Genomic DNA, 13,808 nt, shown 5'->3' with positions numbered 1-13,808 from the left:
AATTGTGGATGACGATTTTGAGTTTGTGCATGGGGACTAAAATCGCGTGTTAGCGGCATTTGGGGTAGCAGTGGCTGCGTGATGAACTGCACACGTTTATGCTTTCGACAATGGCGTTATTTTCAAATTATCAGTGATTCTGTTACCTTTGTATGTGCGGACTAAACACGCGTGCATGCGGTATTTCTGGCAGCAGTGGCTCTCTTATGAATTGTACACGTATGTGCTTTCTACAACTACATTATTTCTGAATTCCGGGTGATGATTTTTAGTTTCTACATGGGGACTAAAATCGCGCGTATGCGGTATTTGGGGCAGCAGTGGCTGCGTGATGAACTGCGCACGTTTATGCTTTCGACAATGGCGTTATTTTCAAATTATATGTGATTCTGTTACTTTTCTACGTGCGGACTAAACACGTGTGCATGCGGTATCTCTGGCAACAGTGGCTGTCTTATGAATTGTGCACGTATATGCTTTCTACAACTGCATTACGAAAGGAAAGTTAGGTAGCAAGCGAGCTGGTGGTGACGATCCATGACTTGAAAACCCGAGACGAGGTAGGGACGAAAACAGACATACACAAACACGGTCTCAAACTCAGCTGACAGGTTTATTGCAAAACAACATTTAAATAGACACTAGGTGGGAGAGTTGGGGTAAGCTAACAAGCTCTTCAAAGCGGGAGACAAGGTCAGGGAAGCTTTGCTGACACAGTTCCCATAACTAAGGATAGAAAGGGCTTCCCGAACGAGCCTTCTATGAAGGTCAGCCTCCCTGGCCAACACCATTGTTCGACTGCATAAGGGTTCACAGTTGTTAAGGGTAAACAGGACATAAGGGTTCAGAGGACAACTGCATTATTTTTGAATTGTGGGTGATGACTTTTAGTTTGTACATGGGGACTAAAATTGCTGTCTTATGAATTGTGCACGTGTATGCTTTCTACAACTGCATTATTTTCGAATTGTGGGCGATGACTTTTAGTTTGTACATGCGGATTAAAATCGCGTGTATGCGGCATTTGGGGTAGCAGTGGCTGCGTGATGAACTGCGCACGTTTATGCTTTCGACAATGGCGTTATTTTCAAATTATAAGTGATTATGTTACTTTTGTACGTGCGGACTAAACACGCGTGCATGCGGTATTTCTGGCAACAGTGGCTGTCTTGTGAATTGTGCACGTATATGCTTTCTACAACTGCATTATTTTCGAATTGTGGGTGATGACTTTTAGTTTGTACATGGGGACTAAACTCGCGCGTATGCGGTATTTGGGGCAGCAGTGGCTGCATTATGAACTGCACACGTTTATGCTTTCGACAATGGCGTTATTTTCGAATTATAAGTGACTCTGTTACTTTTCTACGTGCGGACTAAACACGCGTGCATGCGGTATATCTGGCAGCAGTGGCTGTCTTATGAATTGTGCACGCATATGCTTTCTACAACTGCATTCTTTTCGAATTGTGGATGACGATTTTGAGTTTGTGCATGGGGACTAAAATCGCGTGTATGCGGCATTTGGGGTAGCAGTGGCTGCGTGATGAACTGCACACGTTTATGCTTTCGACAATGGCGTTATTTTCAAATTATAAGTGATTCTGTTACTTTTCTACGTGCGGACTAAACACGCGTGCATGCGGTATTTCTGGCAGCAGTGGCTCTCTTATGAATTGTGCACGTATGTGCTTTCTACAACTGCATTATTTTCGAATTCGGGGTGATGATTTTTAGTTTCTACATGGGGACTAAAATCGCGCGTATGCGGTATTTGGGGCAGCAGTGGCTGCGTGATGAACTGCACACGTTTATGCTTTCGACAATGGCGTTATTTTCAAATTATATGTGATTCTGTTACTTTTCTACGTGCGGACTAAACACGCGTGCATGCGGTATCTCTGGCAGCAGTGGCTGTCTTATGAATTGTGCACGTATATGCTTTCTACAACTGCATTATTTTCGAATTGTGGGTGATGACTTTTAGTTTGTACATGGGGACTAAAATCGCGCGTATGCGGTATTTGGGGCAGCAGTGGCTGCGTTATGAACTGCACACGTTTATGCTTTCGACAATGGCGTTATTTTCAAATTATAAGTGATTCTGTTACTTTTGTACGTGCGGCACTAAACACGCGTGCATGCGGTATTTCTGGCAGCAGTGTCTGTCTTATGAATTGTGCACGTATATGCTTTCTACAACTGCATTATTTTCGAATTGTGGGTGATGACTTTTAGTTTGTACATGGGGACTAAAATCGCGCGTATGCGGTATTTGGGGCAGCAGTGGCTGCGTGATGAACTGCACACGTTTATGCTTTCGACAATGGCGTTATTTTCAAATTATATGTGATTCTGTTACTTTTCTACGTGCGGACTAAACACGCGTGCATGCGGTATATCTGGCAGCAGTGGCTGTCTTATGAATTGTGCACGCATATGCTTTCTACAACTGCATTCTTTTCGAATTGTGGGTGACGATTTTGAGTTTGTACGTGGGGACTAAACACGCGTGTATGCGGTATCTTGGGCAGAAGTGGCTCTCTCATTAATTGTGGACGTATATGCTTTCTACAATTGTATTATTTTCGAATTTTGGGTGATTCTTCTTATTTTCTACGTGTGTACTAAACACGCGTGTATGCGGTATCTCGGGCAGCAGTGACTGTCTGATGAATTGTGCACGTATATGCTTTCTTCAATTGCATTATGTTCAAATTGTGGGTGACTCTTCTTATTTTGAACGTGTGTACTAAACACGCGTGTATGCGGTATCTCGGGCAGCAGTAGCTCTCTGATGGATTGTGCACCTATATGCTTTCTACAATTGCATTAATTTCAAATTGTGGCTGATTCTTCTTATTTTGTTTGTGTGTACTAAACACGCGTGTATGCGGTATCTCGGGCAGCAGTGGCTGTATGATGAATTGTGCACCTATATGCTTTCTACAATTGCATTATTTTCAAATTGTGGGTGATTCTTCTTATTTTATACGTGTGTACTAAACACGCATGTATGCGGTACCTCTGGGAGCAGTGGTTGTCTGATGAATTGTGCATGTATATGCTTTCTACAATTGCATTATTTTCAAATTGTGGGTGATTCTTCTTATTTTGAACGTGTGTACTAAACACGCGTGTATGCGGTTCTCGGGCAGCAGTGTCTCTCTGATGAATTGTGCACCTATATACTTTCTACAATTGTATTAATTTCACATTGTGGCTGATTCTTCTTATTTTGTATGTGTGTACTAAACACGCATGTACGCGGTACCTCTGGCAGCAGTGGTTGTCTGATGAATTGTGCACGTGTATGCATTCTACAATTGCATTATTTTCAAATTGTGGGTGATTCTTCTTATTTTGCACGTGTGTACTGAACGCGGGTGTATGCGGTATCTCGGGCAGCAGTGGCTGTTTGATGAATTGTGCACGTATATGCTTTCTACAATTGTAGTATTTTCAAATTGTGGGTGATTCTTCTTATTTTGTACGTGTGTACTAAACTATTGTGTATGTGGTATCTCGGGCAGCAGTGGCTGTCTGATGAATTCTGCACGTATATGGTTTTCTACAATTGCAGTCTTTTCAAATCGTGGCTGATTCTTCTTATTTTCTACGTGTGTACTAAACACGCGTGTATGCGGTATCTCGGGCAGCGGTGGCTCTCTCATTAATTGTGTACGTACATGCTTTCTACAATTGCATTATTTTCAAATTGTGGCTGATTTTTCTTATTTGTATGTGTGTACTAAACACGCGTGTATGCAATATGTCGGGCAGCAAGTGGCTGTCTGATGAATTGTGCACCTATATGCTTTCTACAATTGCACTAATTTCAAACTGTGGCTGATTCTTCTTATTTTGTTTGTGTGTACTAAACACGCGTGTATGCGGTATCTCGGGCAGCAGTGGTTGTCTGATGAATTGTGCATGTATATGCTTTCTACAATTGCATTATTTTCAAATTGTGGGTGATTCTTCTTATTTTGTACGTGTGGACTAAACACGCGTGTATGTGGTATCTTGGACAGAAGTGGCTCTCTGATTAATTGTCGACGTACATGCTTTCAACAATTGCATTATTTTCACATTATGGGTGATTCTTCTTATTGTGTACGTACGTACTGAACGCGGGTGTATGCGGTATCTCGGGCAGCAGTGGCTGTTTGATGAATTGTGCACGTATATGCTTTCTACAATTGCAGTATTTTCAAATTGTGGGTGATTCTTCTTATTGTCTACGTGTGTACTGAACGCGGGTGTATGCGGTATTTCGGGCAGCAGTGGCTGTTTGATGAATTGTGCACGTATATGCTTTCTACAATTGTAGTATTTTCATACTGTGGGCGATTCTTCTTATTTTGGATGTGTGTACTAAACTATTGTGTATGTGGTATCTCGGGCAGCAGTGGCTGTCTGATGAATTCTGCACGTATATGGTTTTCTACAATTGCAGTCTTTTCAAATCGTGGCTGATTCTTCTTATTTTCTACGTGTGTACTAAACACGCGTGTATGCGGTATCTCGGGCAGCGGTGGCTCTCTGATTAATTGTGTACGTACATGCTTTCTACAATTGCATTATTTTCAAATTGTGGCTGATTTTTCTTATTTGTATGTGTGTACTAAACACGCGTGTATGCATTATGTCGGGCAGCAAGTGGCTGTCTGATGAATTGTGCACCTATATGCTTTCTACAATTGCACTAATTTCAAATTGTGGCTGATTCTTCTTATTTTGTACGTGTGTACTAAACACGCGTGTATGCGGTATCTCTGGCAGCAGTGGGTGTCTGGTTAATTGTGCGCGTATGTGCTTTCTACAATTGCATTATTTTCCAATTGTGGGTGATTCTTCTTATTTTGAACGTGTGTACTAAACACGCGTGTATGCGGTTCTCGGGCAGCAGTGTCTCTCTGATGAATTGTGCACCTATATGCTTTCTACAATTGTATTAATTTCACATTGTGGCTGATTCTTCTTATTTTGTATGTGTGTACTAAACACGCATGTACGCGGTACCTCTGGCAGCAGTGGTTGTCTGATGAATTGTGCACGTGTATGCATTCTACAATTGCATTATTTTCAAATTGTGGGTGATTCTTCTTATTTTATACGTGTGTACTAAACACGCATGTATGCGGTACCTCTGGCAGCAGTGGTTGTCTGATGAATTGTGCACGTACATGCTTACTTCAATTACATTATTTTCAAATTGTGGGTGATTCTTCTTATTTTGTACGCGTGGACTAAACACGCGTGTAAGTGGTTTCTTGGACAGAAGTGGCTCTCTGATTAATTGTGGACGTACATGCTTTCAACAATTGCATTATTTTCAAATTGTGGGTGATTCTTTTTATTTTATACGTGTGTACTAAACACGCGTGTATGCGGTATCTCGGGAAGCAGTGGCTGTCTGATGAATTGTGCACGTATATCCTTTCTACAATTGCATTATTTTCAAATTGTGGCTGATTCTTCTTATTTTGTATGTGTGTACTAAACACGCGTGTATGCTTTCTACAATTGCATTATTTTCACATTGTGGGTGATTCTTCTTATTGTGTACGTTTGTACTGAATGCGCGTATATGCGGTATCTGGGGTAGCAGTGGCTGTCTGATAAATTGTGCACCTATATGCTTTCTACAATTGCATTAATTTCAAATTGCGCTGATTCTTCTCATTTTGTACGTGTGCACCAAACACGCGTGTATGCAGTATCTAGGGCAGCAACAGCAAGTGGCTGTCTGATGCATTGTGCACCTAAATGCTTTCTACAATTGCATTAATTTCAAATTGTGGCTGTTTCTTCTTATTTTGTACGTGTGTACTAAACACGCTTGTATGCGGTATCTCGGGCAGCAGTGGTTGTTTGATGAATTGTGCACGTATATGCTTTCTACAATTGCATTATTTTCAAATTGTGGGTGATTCCTCTTATTTTGTATGTGTATACTAGACAAGCGTGTATGCAGTATCTCGGGCAGCAGTGGCTATCTGATTAATTGTGCACGTAGATGCATTCTACAATTGCATTATTTTCAAATTGTGGCTGATTCTTCTTATTTTGTATGTGTGTACTAAACACGCGTGTATGCTTTCTACAATTGCATTATTTTCACATTGTGGGTGATTCTTCTTATTGTGTACGTTTGTACTGAATGCGCGTGTATGCGGTATCTGGGGTAGCAGTGGCTGTCTGATAAATTGTGCACCTATATGCTTTCTACAATTGCATTAATTTCAAATTGCGCTGATTCTTCTCATTTTGTACGTGTGCACCAAACACGCGTGTATGCAGTATCTAGGGCAGCAACAGCAAGTGGCTGTCTGATGAATTGTGCACCTAAATGCTTTCTACAATTGCATTAATTTCAAATTGTGGCTGTTTCTTCTTATTTTGTACGTGTGTACTAAATACGCGTGTATGCGGTATCTCGGGCAGCAGTGGTTGTTTGATGAATTGTGCACGTATATGCTTTCTACAATTGCATTATTTTCAAATTGTGGGTGATTCTTCTTATTTTGTACGTGTGTACTAAACACGCGTGTATGCGGTATCTTGGGCAGAAGTGGCTCTCTGATTAATTGTGGACGTATATGCTTTCTAGAATTGCATTATTTTCAAATTGTGGCTGATTCTTCTTATTTTGTACGTGTGTACTAAACACACGTGTATACGGTATCTCGTGCAGCAGTGGCTGTCTGGTGAATTGTGCACGTATATGCTTTCTACAATTGCATTATTTTCGAATTGTGGGTGATTCTTCTTATTTTGTACGTGTGTACTAAACACGCGTGTATGCGGTATCTCTGGCAGCAGTGGCTGTCTGGTGAATTGTGCGCATATGTGCTTACTACAATTACATTATTTTCAAATTGTGGGTGATTTCTTTATTTTGAACGTGTGTACTAAACACGCGTGTATGCGGTATCTCGGGCAGCAGTGGCTCTCCGATTAATTGTGCACGTACATGCTTTCACAATTGCATTATTTTCAAATTGTGGCTGATTCTTCTTATTTTGTATGTGTGTACTAAACACGTGTGTATGCGGTATCTCGGGCAGCAGTGACTGTCTGATGAATTGTGCACCTATATGCTTTCTACAATTGCATTAATTTCAAATTGTGGCTGATTCTTATTTTGTACGTGTGTACTAAACACACGTGTATGCGGTACCTCATTATTTTTAAATTGTGGGTGATTCTTCTTATTTGTACGTGTGTACTAAACACGCGTTTATGCGGTATCTCGGGCAGCAGTGACTGTCTGATGAATTGTGCACGTATAGCTTACTCCAATTGCATTATTTTCAAATTGTGCATTATTCTTCTTATTTTGTACGTGTGGACCAAACACGTGTGTAAGTGGTATCTTGGGCAGAAGTGGCTCTCTGAGTAATTGTGGATGTACAGGCTTTCAACAATTGCATTATTTTCAAATTGTGGGTGATTCTTTTTATTTTATACGTGTGTACTAAACACGCATGTATGCGGCATCTTAGGCAGCAGTGGCTGTCTGGTGAATTGTGCATGGATATGCTTTATACAATCGCATTATTTTCGAATTGTGGGTGATTCTTCTTATTTTGTACGTAAGTATTAAACACGCGTGTATGCGACATCTTAGGCAGCAGTGGCTGTCTGATGAATTGTGGCCGTATATGCTTTCTACAATTGCATTACTTTCAAATTCTGGGTGATTCCTCTTATTTTGTACATGTGTACTAAACACGCTCTTTGCGGTATCTCTGGCAGCAGTGGCTGTCTGGTGAATTGTGCACGTATGTGCTTTCTAAAATTGCATTATTTTCAAATTGTGGGTGATTCTTCTTATTTTGAACGTGTGTACTAAACACGCGTGTACGTGGTATCTCGGGCAGCAGTGGCTGTCTGATGAATTGTGCACCTATATTGCCACGAATCATCTTCGAGAAACTTCCAGGGCAGGCACGAAACGGTACATCTCATCCCGGTGCATGCTGAAGAAGAAGAAAGAAGCGTCCAGACAAATCGCCTGCTCTCTAGAAACAGCACGTGCAGCAGGCGATATGTATGAAAGCTTCTTTCTTCTTCTTCAGCATGCACCGGCATGAGATGTACCATTTCGTGCCTGCCCTGGAAGTTTCTCGAAGATGATTCGTGGCATTGCATTTCTACAATTGCATTAATTTCAAATTGTGGCTGATTCTTCTTATTTAGTACATGTGTACTAAACACGCGTGTATGCGGTATCTCGGGCAGCAGTGGCTGTTTGATGAATTATGCATGTACGTGCTTTCAACAATTGCATTATTTTCACATTGTGGGTGATTCTTCTTATTGTGTAGTGTGTACTGAACATGGGTGTATGCGGTATCTCGGGCAGCAGTGGCTGTCTGATGAATTGTGCACGTGTATGCTTTCTACAATTGCATTATTTTCAAAGTGTGTCATTATTCTTATTTTGTACGTGTGCTAAACGATTGTGTCTGCATTATCTCGGGGAGCAGTGGCTGTCTGGTGAATTGTGCACACATATGCTTTCTACAATTGCATTCTTTACAAAGTGTGTCAATATTCTTATTTTGTACGCGTGTATGTAGTATCTCGGGCAGCAGTAGCTGTCTGATGAATTGTGCACGTATATGCTTTCTACAGTTGTATTATTTTCAAATTGTGGCTGATTCTGCTTATTTTGTACGTGTGGGCTAAACACGCGTGTATGTGGTATCTCGGGCAGCAGTGGCTGTCTGATGAATTATGCACGTACATGCTTTCAACAATTGCATTATTTTCAAATTGTGGGTGATTCTTTTTATTTTATACGTGTGTACTAAATACGCATGTATGCGGCATCTTAGCCAGCAGTGGCCCTCTGATGAATTGTGCCCGTATATGATTTCTGCAATTGCATTATTTTCAAATTGTGGGTGACTTCTTATTTTGTATGTATGTACTAAACACGCATTTTGTGGTATCTCTGGCAGCAGTGGCTGTCTGATGAATTGTGCATGTATGTGCTTTCTACAATTGCATTATTTTCAAATTGTGGGTGATTCTTATTTTGAACATGTGGACTAAACACGCGTGTATGTGGTATCTCGGGCAGCAGTGGCTCTCTGATTAATTGTGCACGTACATGCTTTCTACAACTGCATTATTTTCCAATTGTGGCTGATTCTTCTTATTTTGTATGTCTGTACTAAACTTACGTGTATGCGGTACCTCGGGCAGCGGTGGCTGTCTGATGAATTGTGCACCTATATGCTTTCTACAATTGCATTAATTTCAAATTGTGGCTGATTCTGCTTATTTTGTACGTGTACTATACACGCGTGTATGCGGTATCTCTGGCAGCAGTGGCTGTCTGATGAATTGTGCACGTATATGCTTTCTACAATTGCATTATTTTCCAATTGTGGGTGATACTTCTTATTTTGTACATGTGTACTAAACACACGTGTATGTGGTATCTCGGCTAGCAGTGGCTGTTATGAATTGTGCACGTATATGCTTTCTACAATTGCATTATTTTCAAATTGTGGGTGATTCTTTTTATCTTGTACGTGTGTACTAAACACGCGTTTATGCAGTATCTCGGGCAGCAGTGGTTGTATGAGGAATTGTGCACCTATATGCCTTCTACAATTGCATTATATTCAAATTGTGGCTGACTCTTCATATTTTGTACGTGTGTACTAAACATGCGTGTATGCGGTATCTCGGGCAGCAGTGACTGTCTGATGAATTGTGCACATATGTGCTTTCTACAATTGCATTATTTTTAAATTGTGGGTGATTCTTCTTATTTTGTAGGTGTGTACTAAACACGCGTGTGTGCAGTATCTCTGGGAGCAGAGGTTGTCTGATGAATTGTGCACGTATATGCTTTCTACAATACATTATTTTCAAATTCTGGGTGATTCTTCTTATCCACTGCTTCTTTTGCAGTGATGCCGGAAATACTGCAAAGACGCGTGTTTAGTCCACACGTGCAAAACAAGAAGAATCAGCCACAATTTAAATATAATGCAATTGTAGAAAGCGTATACGTGCACAATTGATCAGGCAGCCACTGCTGCCCGAAATACCGCATACACGCGTGTTTAGTCCACACGTACAAAATAAGAACCAGTCACAATTTGAAAATAATGCAATTGTACTGCAATTGTAATGCAATTGTTAGGCCACCACACATTGTCAAGAAATATGTAAGAACAAGGTATGAAGCGCAGTGCATTTTTCCAGGAAGCTTTTAAAGGGACGGTCTCGTACACCCTGGCCCATCCACAAAGCGTACCATTCGATTCCTCATTGCTGAAACGTAATACTGTGAATTCGCTCGTCCAGAATCGTCACGGTTATTAAATAAACGAATTAACTTGATAAGAACAGCGCCAGCGCATGGCGATTTCTGTTGGCAACAGCGATATCCGCTACGATGGCAGACCGCTTATTGGATGAACAATTCGTCTGCTCTCGCGCCTTCTTGCAGCGGTGAGAGCAGACGACTTCCGAAAGGTGCTCGAGGATCACGGCGACGGGAATAAATTTGCTGCATGTGGTCTGGTCAAACGAAAGACGCGTATTGTAAAATGTGGCCGAACAACAATGTCAATACGTCTCGCATCTTCATTTCGAGCGGGAGTTTACGTGGATGACTCCACCTAATAAAGGCAGTTGACGCTTATTTACTAACTTTTGTCGTAACGTTCGGTATTTTGAGCACTTCTAGTTCGTGTTACCTGCGAAAAGAATATTCCGTATGGAAGTGGTGGAAACGTAACCCGGGTGTATAACAACTCTTTTGTCGACGACAATGTGACGAAAGTGGATATAGAAAAGTACCTGTTGGGTCGAGTCACATACTCGAAGCACCTTCAACAAAAGGTCTGATTGTCACACGCGTGCGTGTACTCCGCACGTTTCGTTCACGATGCATATAAGGTAAGAGACGTTCTGCGAGCACGATATGTATGGGACGGCGCCGGACGCAGCTCAAACTAAAAGATGTCGACCGTCACGCAGTCAACTGTTAGCGGAAACGGTGTCCAAAGAACTGGATACGCGCAGTATTGAAATGTAGGTATTACTTTGTTGATAATAGCCAAAAGTGATGTGTACAGAAATTGTCGGCACCGCACGAAACAGCAGTCCCGCGTGCCTCGGTGGTATTGCGAAAAGGAAGTGCTTGATCCAGCAGGCTACATCAATTTGTTTTGCATATAGCCTCTCTAAGGTATTATCCCTACCGGAGCAGTATATCGCCAAACTATGCTCAATGATGTTGTTTTGTACCCCTTCAGTAGCTGACACTAACTGATGAGAGTGGCACTCCTTCCTGTGCCAGAATCAACACCTATTAATGGGTCACAAATATAACAACTCAAATTCGCAGGCTTCACAGCTCTATTTTATTTTCCCTGCACATTCCTGATGTGAGAAAAGTATTGCATAATATAAATATGTAAGTTATATCCACAAATCAGTGTTGTGATTATATGGTGTTCAAGCAGCAAAAGACAAGACAACCTTGTTGACAGGACAGGACGACAGGTTGCTCAGAGCTTGCTGCTTGAACATCATTATGACTACCCGATACCCACAACTCAATTTTAACACAATTGGTCAATGCTGTGGACGTACATTACAATAAGGGACAATAAAAGATGACTACATAAACACTCAACTTGCGCAACCTTTATATTCAACGTGCTGGACATGTTAGTCTGCAACCCCTGATATCGAATGTGAGCCAGTATGGGCTCATGAACACACCGGTGTAACATGAGCAATAATAAGCCAGACGACATGTGAACATGTTGCAAACCGCTGTTCCACCTTGCACATTTTTCATGCACATCTAGGTGTTTTTGATATTTTTTTTAAACATTTCCACATCTTTCATATTCAACGTGCTGGACATGTTAGTGTGCAACCACTGATATCGAATCAAAATCTGAGCCAGTATGAGCTCATGAACACACCGGTGTAGCATGAGCAAAAATAAGACTGACGACATGTCTACAAGTTGCAAACCGCTGTTCCATCTTACAAATTTGTCGTGCACGTCTAGGTATTTTTGATATTTTTTAAACGTTCCCAAATCTTTCATATTCAACATGCTGGACATGTTAGTGTGCAACCACTGATATCGAATCAAAATCCGAGCCAGTATGGGCTCATGAACACACCGGTGTAGCATGAGCAACAATAAGCCAGACGACATGTAAACATGTTGCAAATTGCTGTTCCATCTTGCACATTTGTCATGCACATCTAGGTGTCTTTGATATTTTTAAACATTTCCACATTCATATTCAACGTGCTGGACATGTTAGTGTGCAACCCCTGAAATTGAATCAAAATTGGAGCCAGTATATGGGCTCATGAACACACCGGTGTAACATGAGCAAAAATAAGACTGACGATATGTCGACAAGTTGCAAACCGCTGTTCCATCTTACAAATTTGTCATGGACATCTAGGTATTTTTGATATTTTTGAAAGTTTTTAAACATTTCCAAATCTTTTATATTCAACGTGCTGGACATCTTAGTGTGCAACCCCTGACACAATCAAAATCTGAGCCAGTATGGGCTCATGCACACACTGCCATAACATTAGCAAAAATAAGGCTGTTCCATCTTGCACATTCGTAATGCACGTCTAGGTATTTTTGATATCAAATATTATAATAATCAATGATAATAAGGGCTTATTCGATGCAGAAGCATGGTCTTTGATGCAGATATGTTGGATGGTCCTGAAAAGGGCTTTTTTTTCATAGGCCAGGGGTAATTGAATACGTTGACGTAGATCAGCTTATCCTTGATTTTGTCATTTGCTCCAGGTGTAATGACATGAATGGAAAGCCTTCACTTATCACGTTGACAACCTCCTGCCGCTTGCGGGAATGGATAGAGAAAGCAGCTTCCTTCAGAAGACTATCCAAGTTGTGATACATATGACGAAATGCACAAGTCTGAAATTTTGCGTAACGTACCATGAAACACACATTTTTATATGCAAATAAAAAACTGCGCAACAAAAACAAACCCTATAACACCTTTCAGGAGAATACAACACCATCTGTACGTGACGGATCGAAACAGGTTCCAGATTGTGCGCACAACACATCCTGGTATTGGCGAGCAGTGGCTACACACACACACCTGCAATGTTTGTACAATTTAGAATGGTGTCACGATCAGGCGGAACATATATACGCAAAAAAGTGCGCTTTTATGGATGAGTCTTACCCGTCAATCGATTCCGGATCATCCACTACTCCACTGGCTAACCACGTTGTTGTGGCAAAGGGTCCGCAGCTAAAGGTTCATCAACGTCCCCGTTAGTCAATCGGTCGGCGCCGATGAGCTCATCTTCACCGCTTAGTGACAGGGACCCGTCACTATCGCTAAATTTGCTGTCAGACATTACGATGTCGCGCGTGACAACTTCCAAGCGCAAAGCGCATACACCTCCGACTGTGATTGAGCCATGGAGGTAAGAAACTAAGGAGATGCCCTAAGCGCCTCTCCCAATGCAAGCGAGCGTGCTGTGACCCGCGCATGGCATTGTGGTTAGTTGCCCACACACGTGACCCATAAACGTCACGGCAAGACGTCATAAAACATGGCGTCCTCTATGTCCGCGGCGTATCTTACCTGAATACAGAGACGAGCTGCGGCCGAATAACTTGTTTCCGCTTTCATAACATCTTAGAAGTTATCACACCCGTTGAAACACAAGATAGATCATCTCAGTGTGGAAGCAATGGATCACAAATCGCTAGAAGACGTACGTACGTCATCGTG

This window comes from Ornithodoros turicata, unplaced genomic scaffold, assembly GCF_037126465.1.
Source record: "Ornithodoros turicata isolate Travis unplaced genomic scaffold, ASM3712646v1 Chromosome124, whole genome shotgun sequence".
Taxonomy (NCBI): domain Eukaryota; kingdom Metazoa; phylum Arthropoda; class Arachnida; order Ixodida; family Argasidae; genus Ornithodoros; species Ornithodoros turicata.
Note: the sequence above shows the minus strand (reverse complement) of the source record.